Raw genomic sequence first — 12,596 nt, forward strand, 5'->3', positions numbered from 1 at the left:
CCTGTGCAACCATGCACTGCTTACAAAAAAATGTCTCAACCTTATTATCAGTGCCGTACAAACATGAAAAGGCTGATCAAGTCCATTGCACAGCCCAGCTTGGATGTTTGTTGTAAAAATTACAGCAACAATTAGAAAAAAATACATCTCTAATAACCACCTATTCCCCTTACCCTAATTTATGAAGTGCAGTTTCCCAGGCAACAGACTAGTCCAGGGAGTCTGTATACCTCTGAAATTTTTTCATTCAAAATATGAACCATTGTTAACTGAATCTACGTCAGCTTACACAGGTTTGCTTTTCTTAGCCCCATCTGGTGTGCACTGCTCACAAGTAATCTCTCTATATGCTTCAATGGACACTTTATGTGTTCAAACCCAGTATAATAATTTGATTTTCCAAGGCAGTAGAGGACTTTTTCTGGATAAAAAAAAGGAATAAAAATGGGTGCACACAGGTTTGTGATGCGCCCCACCACTCCCTCTTTCCCCACTGCTTTCCTAAGCATGCACAGAAAAGAACTTTCACAAACCCCAGATTTGGCATCAGTTTTTGGACCAAATTATGTAATATCTTCTGTCCCATAATGTCAAAACCAACCCATTACACTAGTAAAAGAAAAACAGTCAACAAAATGGGTATTTCTGCAATCAGAACCTCTATAAGCCTTGCCTATCCCTAAATATCACAAATATGCTGAGGAAGCACATTCAATTAAGAACATGAAATGTCCAAAAGGAAAACATACCGATTCTGTTAATTGTGCCATCATTCCTGCAAAACATACCTGAGGAGGAAGCAGTCTGTAACCTGTAAACATATGCACAAATGTGTCTCTACTTCCAAGCTGTCCTTTGTGGAGAGTCTGAGATGATAAACTAGGTCTACAGTGAGAAGTTTCACTGCTATATGCCTGTTCCTCAGCTGAGCTAAATGTGCATCATAAAGTAAGAAGCTATGTAAGAGCCAGTTATGTCTTCCTATTTTGGGATATCTCACTCAGAAGTTATGCAAACTATGTCACTTAAAGCCTAATGCATGTCATAATCTGTTTTTTCTTACATTGGTCATGTATCTTCTTCACAGTCTTGCCAACGAGGCAGCGCAAGAATCAGCATGTCAGGGACTCCTCACAGCAGTCAAATTCCCATTTGGCTCCGTAGGCTGCTGTCTGTCTCCATGCACTACACAGATGGAAGACAAGTTCACAAATTCAAGACAACTTACCAAGATCTAGGAGTTCAACCAAACACTAAACATGGATTTCTCTTACAGATCAGTCACACATGCAGCCACTGACATCTCTATGGAAAACTGTCAGATACATTGCCAATTTAAAAACAGTGATTTACAATAAAACAGAAATCCAGGAAAAGACAATATTAAGCAGGTGGGTTTGGGGGTTTTTTCTGATTTGTTACAGGGATTTATTTTTACTGTTGGTTTTTTTTTTCTCCAGATTATTGTAAATATAGGATAAAGTCTGATACCTGGGCCATATTTTCATTCACCATCACCATCCCAGCACAAAACCTTTAAATCTGGCCTGAAAATATATTAAGACTCCTGGACCTAAAATAATCTGTGGAAACACTTTGTGCATCTCAAGACAAGACTGTATGATTTCACTGCATGTAAGTTAGAGCACTACTGATTTATTTTTTTCATAACATCTCTGACCAACATCTAGCTCTTGTTCTATTTGTTTCCTAGCTATACAAGAATAAGAGAATGAGAATTTTCCCCTCTTAACAGCTTCCCCTCAAAGTCAATAACAGGATGTCTATACTGCAGGAGCCTTGTTTAGAAAGCAGGTATCACAGGGACATTGTCACTTCTTAGAAGTTGCTGCTCAACCTAACTGAAAAGCCCCTGTGAGAGAGGTTTTTAAGTTAGGTAATGGGTATAGCTTTTTTATGTATAGAAAGAGACCAGTAATAAAAGGCAATAAAGTACTTCTCTCACTCTTTTTATACTAAGCAATGGATTTTCCCCGTTGTAATAGACACCTAAAAGCAATGCTTGCCAAAGGGTTAAAGGTACAAGAGCAATTAACTGTTCAAACCAGAAGTGTAAGCACACCAAAATGGAAAGAGTTCAAACTTCTGCTGTGCATCCTTTGTTTCTACTGCTACAGAGTTCCAGCTTTCCCACTTCTTCTCTTTTCTCACTTTCAGATTTTCACTGCTGAGAATTATAGGGAGAGAATATGTTTTCCAACAGCCATTTTAATTTTAGGAACATCTACTTGGTAACTGAATTTTAAACTCAAATTATGATGTGAATTCAACTTTATTGTCAAGAGGGATTTCACAAAAGAGAAAACACAAAAGGATTTGTGGATGAGCTCTTAATTCTGGTAATGACTTCTTTTGGATTGCCAGGTAGCCCAGGAGTATAAAGCAATGTTGAAGTGAAAGGGGAGGTAATTCTACCTTCAAGAGTTTAAATGCATATCATATATAATAAATCTCTACAAAAGTAGGAAATGCTGACAAATACTAACCTTGGAGAAAAGGGCATAAAATATGTGCAAAAGCAAAGCTTTTGGGAACTAATACAGGAATGGCAAGAGGCAATCTTGGAAGGCCACAGGGGTTAAAGAGCTAATTACAAAGACTGTCAATCAAAAAACAGTTTATGCAGTCAGAAGATCTCAGTGGTCATAGTCTACTGATCTGGGAATTGGAGGAAATGAATCAATGGGAAGCAAATCCATGATGTGAGCTGCTTAACTGCCAAGTATACAAAAGCTCTTAATAGCCACAAAATACAAAATTTAGCAATTATTTCTCTTCCCTTCCTATTAGCTAGGGTGATGAGAAGGAGTCTGTGGCCCTCAGCTATCCTCCAAGGAGGAGGTTAACAGCCTCATTAATTATGATGGGCACTCTCTTAAGTGCTATTGAGATCAGTGTGACTTTCTGCAGGGTGTGAGATCATGCTCACAGTGGCCACCTCACTGTGACACTGAGCTGTTAATGCACTACTCCTGTTTCAGCATGTTCACGCCCCATGAACAAATGCTAACATAGCAAATGCCATCATCATTGCTCAGTGCACTCAGAGCAACTTCTCAGGCACCCATGTCCTGGGAATTTGGCAGGCAGGGAGGCAATCTGGTGTTTATACTACATGGCACATGTATGAAACACTTCTCCACTGGTGATGAAGCTAGCAAAGAAGGTCCCAGCTGTTAAGCAAACAAGTATCAGCTGTCATATTCATCAACTCCCTGAATGTGTCTGCACCTCCTTGGATGAACGTCCTTGTGCACCTTCCCCAGGTGCTCCCAAACCCCAGTGGCCTCTCTGAGACAGGACTTCATGACTACTGCACACTTTGTCCCGTCATTCTGTTCAGCAGCTGACCACTCTTCTTCAGGGAAATAATGCTGATGGAAGAAGGTAGAGGAACCACAGAAAATGGTTTCATGATTTCAAGATGAGTACAGATACAGAAGCCAGTGGAGCAGGGATGATCCTGACCTCATCACCACAGCTCTGCAATCTGTCAGCCCAAAACTGCTCCTGCTTCCTATCCACTCAGCACAGACCATGTGGTGTCTGCTTTCACTGCCTCACTCACTTCAGCAGTATAATGATGAAAAATAAAAAAAATTAAGGTTCTATCCATAAATAATGAAGACTTTTTTCCTTACTGATTCATGTTTCTGTTTAATTCTTCTGATTTAAGAAAGACAACAAATTTTACAAATTCCTTTGAAAATTCTCTGAACTGTATGTTATTTGCAATTTCAATTTAGGGTCCTAAAAAAATACTGATTGAGCTATTTGGGTCCTAAATGTATCTCTGAAAACTATCAGAATGGCAATATATATTGTGCAAGTATACAGAATATTTCTGATTAAAACCAGAATATTAGAACACTAGGAATTACTTGCCATATTAGTCAGTAGCTGCGGGGCCCTCTGCAGTTATACAAGACATGAACAATTTAGTTTCTTTCTCCAGCTCTCAGTTAAATTTCTAATTTATTGACCAACATTAAGCAAAAATATTACAGCAGTATTACTGATACAGAGCCGATTGGGTAGGCAAGGTGTGTAAGGCCATAGGAGAGAGAGAAGAATAATAGAGCAGAGAACTGAACTTGGGTCTTCCATGTCCTAAGAATTACATGTAGTCACTCAGCAGAGGTTTATGAAGCTCTGTAGCACTGTAGCTCCAAGCCAGTAAATGAGATACCTCCACTATGGTAATGTGAATCAAACTCCCACATCTTTCCAAATAAGTGCACTGCTGGGACATAATACAGGTTCATTTCCTCCATTTTTTTATGGAAGCAGATAGGAAAGGTTAAAATTCAATTTCACAGCAAGGCAGAGAGAAAGAATTTTTTTACCTTGAAGATTTTTAATAAGAAAACTGTTTTATTCATTTTCAATAATCAGCATTGCTGAAGCTAATTCACAATAAGGAACTAAAAGTTGCTAACTTTTCCGAGGCCACTTGGCTTTCTTCACACAAACAAGCATCCTGTAATACAGGGTATTTTGAATTTTGAATTTGCAGTTCACTTACTCTCAGTTGGTTATGCTGTTCATACAACTACTTCTATACATTTCACTGATGATGCATTGTGCTGCTCTAAGCTGGCATATTATCAGGTAAGCTGAAGGGCACCTTCACTCTTCTTCACAGATTCCTTTTGCCCCTCCAAACATTGTCTCTGCTCCCTTGGCTCCCTAGTCTTTGTCTTACCCTTCCAAAACGTTCACTTTTTGGGGAGTTTGCAAAGCAAAAATAATGAGCTCCATCCTGCTGGGAGTCTTTGTGTCCCCGCCCTGCCAGCCGCTCCTGGCTCTGCTCACACCCGCTCTCCCTGCTGCTCCTGAGATCCAGTGAGTCATTGCTGGGAAACACAGCCTCTTCCTCTAGCACCAGCTGCTCTCAAACTCAACAACAAACTGGAAGTCATAATATCTCTCTTTCATAGGATAGAACAGTATCTTCTGACCAGCCCCACTGGCTTGTTTTGGGTTTTTTCTCCCATTTTTCTTAAGGCTTCAACTGTGTCATTCCCTCACCCTTGAAAACTGAAAAACGCAATTAAACCTCATTGTCGACTACCAGCAAGAAAAAGATCACTTATATAGTCTCAACATGCAAATTTTATAGTTGGCGTAAACTAAAACAAAGAATCCCAACAAACTCATCACTTTCTCCTAAATCCATATATTTTCATGGATTTCATATTTTCTACATACCTTCAAAATTTATATTATGTTCTCCATGTTATGGTAGAAATAATTGCCTCTCCACTGACAACTTGTCAGGTTTCAGGATGATGCAATATGAGAAGACAGAGATATTATCCTCCAGATTTATAACAGAAATACTCCTCACAGACCCGTAACTAGTGCAGTGGTATCGAGTGCCACTGCAATATACAATGATAGTAAAAGTTATGTTATCTGAGGTAAAAGACTTCCTGCACACACCTGAATATTCTCCTAATAACTTTTAAAGTTATCCACAGCATTAAAAATTATAAAATATAGCTTCTTTTCACAGTGGTCTTTCCTGTTTTACATATGAATCTTCAGCTTCTTCAATCAGTTTTTTTTTTACTGTTTTGGTTTGTTTTTCTTCTTCTTTTTCCACTGTCTGTCTCCACCCTTGTTTTTTATCAAGCTTTCTCTATGAACCTTTCACCATGATGATATCAAGTACATAAGCAGGGTGCTGAAAAGGGAAGGATTAAAAAAAATAAGTATGCGTGTGTGTGTATATGTACATACACACATACCTACATATCTGATAGCTCCTAAAGCCCGCTTCTAATTGTATATGTGTAAGCAGAGTATTCACCAAGTTCCCAGATGCCTTTTGTAAAGAACTGATTAAGTTCTGAATATTTAGAATCAGAACTAAATATACACAACTGATGTTTCCTACATGAAATATTCTGTTCATCTCAGAGGAACCTAGTTTGTTTTCAAGGGATAAGGAGCCAGTAAGAAAATGCACAGATAAAAGCAAATGAAAAGAAACCTTCAGTTCATAATTAAAAGCATGATGTATTCTTTTTAGATTCAATACACACAGAGAAACCCTTGAGATACTTTTCACATACAGCTGCATAAGAGGAATAGCCAGAGGTCTGAGAATGAGCAGCCAGCAAGTAAAGCAAAGCATGAGCAGGGCCCTCTCCCCCAGTGTCACAGTGCTGCTCCAGGGCAGGATGCTTCAGGAGCTGGCCTGGCAGCAGCCCCCACATGAAATGAGCTGCTGGCATAGCTCAGCAGAGGGGCTGCTGTGCCCTGCCCTGCCCAGCCAGGCCCCTCAGCTCTGTGCTAGGGGTTGTGCAGCTGCCCAGGCACTGACCTGGCAAGGTGCAGCCAGCCGAGTGCACCCAAGGCACTGCAGTGCTTGTCACAGAGCCTCTGCTGCTGCACGGGACACGGCATTTCTCCCATGGAAATCCCTGCTGGAGACAGTGACACCAAGCTGGCCATGGCACACATTGGGGTCTGCCACAGGAAGGCAAACTTCACAAAATCCAAAGCCTGCTACCAGCAGCAGAAACCCTTCAGATTCCACGTCTGGCTAGATCAAAAATGCCACAGAAGGTTAATCCCTGCTTCCAGAAGGCCGAGAAACGAGTGCAAAGTGATTAGGCAATAATCACAGCAAATTTCTAAAATAATGTAATGAAACAGACTGATATTGAGACATGCTGGAGACAAACCTAGAACCAGTGCCCAGTTTAAAAAGTCCACAGTACAGGACATGGGACATGAACAATACAGGGCTGGCAACAGTGCTCAGGGAATGTGTTACAAACCTTAAAACCCCAGCTAAGCCTCCAAAGAGGCTGAATCAGAGCTGTTCATTTTTAATGCTAGAAATTATATAAAACCAACCTGGCTTTATTTCAGTTACTGAGGCAAAGACTATGTAGCTGGTCAAGTGAAGATTGTTTTTCCTGAGCCAGACAATTTAAGAGATTGAGCACACAGGTCCAAGACACTGTAGAAGAATTCAAGTGACTGACTTACAAACAGGAATTTGAACACCTTTTCCTGTCTACCCACAAAGTAGCAGGAAGGCAGAGCTGAGAGAGTACACCAAAAAAATGTAATTAAATTAATAATATTTTTCTCAAAAATACCCTGTCATTAAATACCAAAACCCTTTCTAAAACAAGATAATTCTGTTATATCTCAGAACTGAAATAATTACTAGGTTAAAATAAAAGCCTTGAAGCGTCTTCACCAAACATTTTCATACTTATTAAACAAACACAAATGCCTTCTGTTTGGGAAATGCCCATCCCATTGTTGCCGGATTATAGTAGAATACTGAGAACAAATATGTATGTCTCATCTTTTGCTTTTTCCTAAGTGCCTGGTCCTGATCTCTGCTAGGGAGAGAAATTTGTTCTGAAAAAGCATTGTCTCGAGAAAGACAGTTGGAACACATTTCTGGAAGTTTCCAGCCCCAGTGTTGACTAAACACAAGTCCAAAAAACTTCTAAGGATGAAGAAATACACCACAATCTCTCTCAGTGCTGTACACCCTCCTCACAAAGGATTTGCACTTGCACTGATCACCTCCCTAATTTTCTTCTTGCTTGGCCCAAGCCAGGCTCCTGTTGCTGGATGAGCACAAGCAACAAGTGGAGCCTATATGCTGCCTGTACTAAGTGCACGGTACACTCATTTTCTGCAACTCTCAGCCTGCCAGAAATCCATCACTTGGGTCTGGCAGGAGGCAGGTGCTCACAGAATCCTGCCCTTTGGCTTCTCTGCCAGGAGGAGTCTATGCAGCCCAGACTGAGCTTTGGGGGCTGCGTGGTTACAGCTCTGAGCTGCAGCCCAGAACACACACAGAGCATGGTGGTGGCAAAGAGGGAAACAGCCTTACCTTTCCAATCAAGCTGCACCTGCTAGGGCTTCTCCTTGGCAGTAAAATGAATCTCCCATAACTCTATAGCTGTAGCAGGATGTGAAAATGGTTTCTGTCATATAACACACTTAGTGTTGGGTTTATGTGCAGATAAGCCAAGAATGGGGTTTCTCACAGGCTTAGAGTTGAACACTGTATGAATGCAAGCACTTGCTGGAGCAGCTCCCAAGTGTCTCCTTCATTATCACCATATCTCAAAATTATGACTTCCAATTCAGACTGCTCAGTTTCTCCATGCTATTGTACTTCCTGCTATGGCAAATAGAGTATTTTCATATTAATTTTAGCAGATGCTTTAATTTATCCTTCATACTATATTTTATTAATGCCTATTGCACTGGCATCTAGGCAGATGGCCAACTTCAAAACCAAAGTTTTATGGAGGAATTACAAGAATAGTCAGGCAAATGGGTTCTTCACAGCTGGGAAGCTGTTACAGTATGGTATATTTATAGTATATAAAAGATACTTGTGAACAGAACAGATGGTAACTTAAGAAATTACCTGAATTTGGATTTTGTCCTGAATTTCAGTAGGTCCTTGTGAGTTTGACATTCAGCAGTTTTATCCTTTCAATCTCTTTACTTTCTCTTCTAACATCACACACTCAGGTTGCTGAAAAAATATACTTTCATAAACTTAAAAAAAAAATCTTTCAGAAAGGTTAAACAATAACTTGAAACTGTTAAGGAATCCAGCAGGTCAGCAGATTTTTACAGTCAAAGTTACGAATAGCTGCAGTGTCTCCCACAGATGTGACACAACACTTTATAAACACATGGCTACTTAAGTACACGAGTGTGACAAACATATCAGCTCATCACCTCCATGTTTGTTTCATAAGCTATTTGGAAGTAAACTCTTAATTTTTGAAGTCTAGCTGGGGAACTTTGAGAAAATGAGAGAAGGTTTTAGAGCAGCTTCCTTGGACACTGTACCTAAGGTACAGTTTACCCTTCCTTCTGAGGTGATTAAGAGGTTTCTGAAGGAACGGAAAGCCTTTTGGGATGCACATCATGATTTTAGACACACATAGTATTTACAAGTTACTTACACCAAATTATGTACTTTACACTAGCAACATCTAAGTTTATCAGCTGAATTCAAAGGACAGATTTCCAATATACAAATGGCCGATAAGACCCTCCCTTCCAGTTGATTTACAAGCAAAAGAATGTTGGTATTTAAACCTGAAAGTCTGCTTCACAACAATCAATCTATGGCATGGTAACCATTAACTGGAGTGCTCTGTGCTGCAAGGTCTCTTTTCTTGGCATAGACACACTGGCAGATTGATAGGTTACCTACAGCAGCATTTTCTGTTTCACAGAACAAAACATATACAGTCCTAAGTTCAAAATTAACTTTAAACAAGAAAAGGTTAATTATTTAAAATTATTTTTGCGACACAGAAAATTTCAAGTCTATCATCTTTGGTCAATTCAGCAGTTAAATGTTACTGTTCAATATCCTAAGTAAGCCTTGGGTTCTGAAACAAATATAAATAGATATCAGCGTATCAGATATTGCATAACATTTGTTTGTTCTGTTTTGTGTATAGTCACAATCCTTTGTATTAATAAACTCAAATATTCATTATAAATTCTCTCCAGAGGGACTTGTGAGCCTTTTCAGTGGAGCCACAGAATCTGATTAAATGTAAGAAAATAGACTCTAGTTATCCCTTGATTCTCAGATGGCTGTACATCCAGCAGGCTTCCCTAACAGGACAGCTCTGAACTCTTCTAATTCAGCTCTTGCTTGTTTGGATCAACAACAAATGTGCTCAGCTTGTTGCATACCTCAGTCAAGTAACCTGCACAAGGAAGCTACTATCCAGATAACTGATACAAAATGAACTTTCGTTAGCCTGTTTTGGGGGTTGTTTGGTCATAAAATCCAATCATGTATTAGGATTTAAGGAAAAGACTATTAGTTGTTTTGTCATATAATTACTTAAATACGCTTTTACACAATGACAAATGATGTTTTTCTTGCACTGGGGAGCCAGGTCTGGGTTGTATGTCACAAACATCAAGTTTTCCTTGAGACATCTACCTCTTCCCAAAAACTTTACATGGAGCCTATGGAGCCTTGTCTTCATAGTCTCTCAAAGTAATACATTTGCCTTCCAGTTAAATATGCATTCCACAAGACTTGACTACACTGCACTGAACTGAATATTAAATATAACTGAATAAATAACTGAATGTTAAAGCAGCTGCATGCTTTTTCATTCCCAGAAAGTTTTCTTGACATTTATATATGTTAGACAGACTGATCATTCTGGAAACATCTTGTTTGCTGCTAAGGTAGCTAGTAAGTGTAAGCAGTCAAATTTGGTTTAAATATACAGCAGTTGAAATATAGAATATTGAATATTGAAATTATGAAACATCTGATATATGTCAACATTAGCAAGAATGCAAAGCAAAGACATAATGTATGTTCAAGTTTAGCATTATTTAAACTCTAAATTAATTTCAGATTTTTCCTTTGTATCAAAGAATAGCCTTCTAAATTCTGATGCTTTTAGAATTAACCTATTCTACTTTATAGAACAGGAAATTGCTATCTCGAAAAAACTGTGAAACCATCTGAATCCTTCCGTTTCCCTGGCTTGCTTATTGAGGCTGGCTTTGGTTCTCCTTGGGGTATTTTTTTAGCATCCATGGAAAACAAATTCTACTTAGCACTAATGAAAATTTTGAAAAAAGAAAAAAATCCACCCAACAAACAAATAAACCAACCCATGAGGAAAAACAAAAAAAGGCAATAAAAAAAAAAAGAACCCAAAACAAAAGGAACTAAGAACAAACTCTACATCTCTTATTTCCACTGAAATCACTTAGGTCCAAATTCAACAAAGAACTGAAGGACTTGAAAGGCAATTGCTTCAGGGCTTGTCTTTTCAATGCCTGGAGATGGTGTCAAGACAGCAGGTCCCAGGATGGGCTGTGCAATGCTGCGCAGAGCAGGAGCAGAGCAGGAGTCTCACATGGGGTTTGCAGCAGCCAGGTTGTGGGAGGGAGCTGTCCAAAGCCAACCACTCATCACTGGTAAACAGCATTGCTCTTTCAACCCTTCAGCTGGTCTATCCAGGACCAGAACAATAGCAACGAGCTTCTTTTCCAGACTTTGGAGCAGTGAAAGAGCTGGGATTTTGCCTGTGGCAACATCCCTGCCTCAGCCAGCACCCAGCATCGCAGCCCTGCCCCGCCAGGACAGCGCCGAGCAGGGACGCAGAGGCAGGCTGGGGTACCAGCCTGGAGGGGCTGTGGCTTGGCCACAACAGTGAGCAAAGCCCCTCTGGCCCTGCAGCCCCCTGGAGCTCAGTGCAAGCTGCAGCTCAGCCTGCGAGCCCCGCCAGGACAGGGCTGCTCAGGGTCACACAGACACGATGAACCATGGCTCAGCCGGGAAAGCTCAAAGAAGTGCAGGGGTTGCAGAACAAGGAGCAGCTCGAGCCTAAACTCAGAGTGAGAATTCTGAAAACCCCTCTGCAGCTACTTCATTATCTCCAAGTCTGGTTCAAGGATTGGGAGCTTGACTCTTTCCTAACACAGGTCTCAAAGTCCAGAGTCTGATTGCCTTTACCCACCTTGGCAATATTTTTTACAAGGGGAGTACACTAATATTTAGGCTCTCTGCAATAGAATGTATTGCTCAAAGTGAGCAATAGTGGCAGAATCTATTCCAGGGAAAGAGAGAGAAAAAAAAAAAACAGCAATTGCAAACACTGTGGAAAACTTAACGTGGACATTTTTTAGCATCAGAAAATTCTGGAGGCTTCCAAATAAACTCATAATTCAGAAGCATTTGAGAGACAGCAGTGCATCAATAATAGATTTTTAGTAGGTTATATCCTTGAGAGAAGGTAGATGGTAGAGCAGACAAAATAAAGTTGTTGGTGGCCTAATACATTGCAAGTGGTTTGTCATTCTTTAAAGATATCTAACACACATATACAAAAAAAAAAAAAATCTCAAGTGAATTTATTGACCAAAACCAGTTCCACAGAACCAATTAGTATCTTACACAGGCTGCCCTGCAAGGCTTATGAGGCCATCCATCACTTGTCCATTTAACTATTTAGCATTTGTTCCAGCAATTTGTCACACTGTCAGAACGGTAGCATTTCAGAATAGGAGTTTTGGTTGAAAGAAATCTAACTCAGATAGTGCAGATATTTCTTTTCTAATAAGACTTACACAAGATTTATGTTTCTATTATTTTTAACCTTAAGCATCTTGTCTGGAAGGTGAGGTTAATTCTTTGTATTTCAAAGTTTCCACATTTAAATCAATTGTGTTAGATGAGAATTTAAAAATATTATGCAAAATGGAAATACTTCAAACTTCATCAGCAATTCACAGTTCTGGCATCAGAGAGTGTGTTATCTTACAGCTGCAGAGCTTACATTTTTATCACTTTTGCCATCTAGTCATTTGCTTTTATGTTTATTTTTGGTGACTTTCTTAATTTCACTGTACCAAAAGGATCACAAAAAAAATTAACTTACCATTGAATGAGAGGCAGTTTCAACATAACATTAGCATGTCTACACACAAGGTATTTCAGATTTTTCAGGCTCTACATATCTAAAGGGAAAGAAAAAGGATTGCTGACGAGTTTCAATTACTCACCTCCAGATATTTAT

At 39.6% G+C, this 12,596-nt stretch overlaps 1 long non-coding RNA gene across 1 annotated transcript in view; it reads right to left on the reverse strand.

Moving 5' to 3' along the window:
* LOC119703925 overlaps nucleotides 1–12,596 on the reverse strand; it is a 112,656-nt gene that overhangs the window by 97,294 nt on the left and 2,766 nt on the right. The window contains exons 3-5 of the long non-coding RNA XR_005257793.1: nucleotides 12,459–12,537; nucleotides 8,441–8,551; nucleotides 1,064–1,185 (exon numbers count right to left, since the gene is read on the reverse strand). This is a non-coding gene — a long non-coding RNA (uncharacterized LOC119703925). The remainder of the gene's footprint in view (nucleotides 1–1,063; nucleotides 1,186–8,440; nucleotides 8,552–12,458; nucleotides 12,538–12,596) is intronic.

Source organism: Motacilla alba, chromosome 8, assembly GCF_015832195.1.
Source record: "Motacilla alba alba isolate MOTALB_02 chromosome 8, Motacilla_alba_V1.0_pri, whole genome shotgun sequence".
Classification (NCBI taxonomy): Eukaryota; Metazoa; Chordata; class Aves; order Passeriformes; family Motacillidae; genus Motacilla; species Motacilla alba.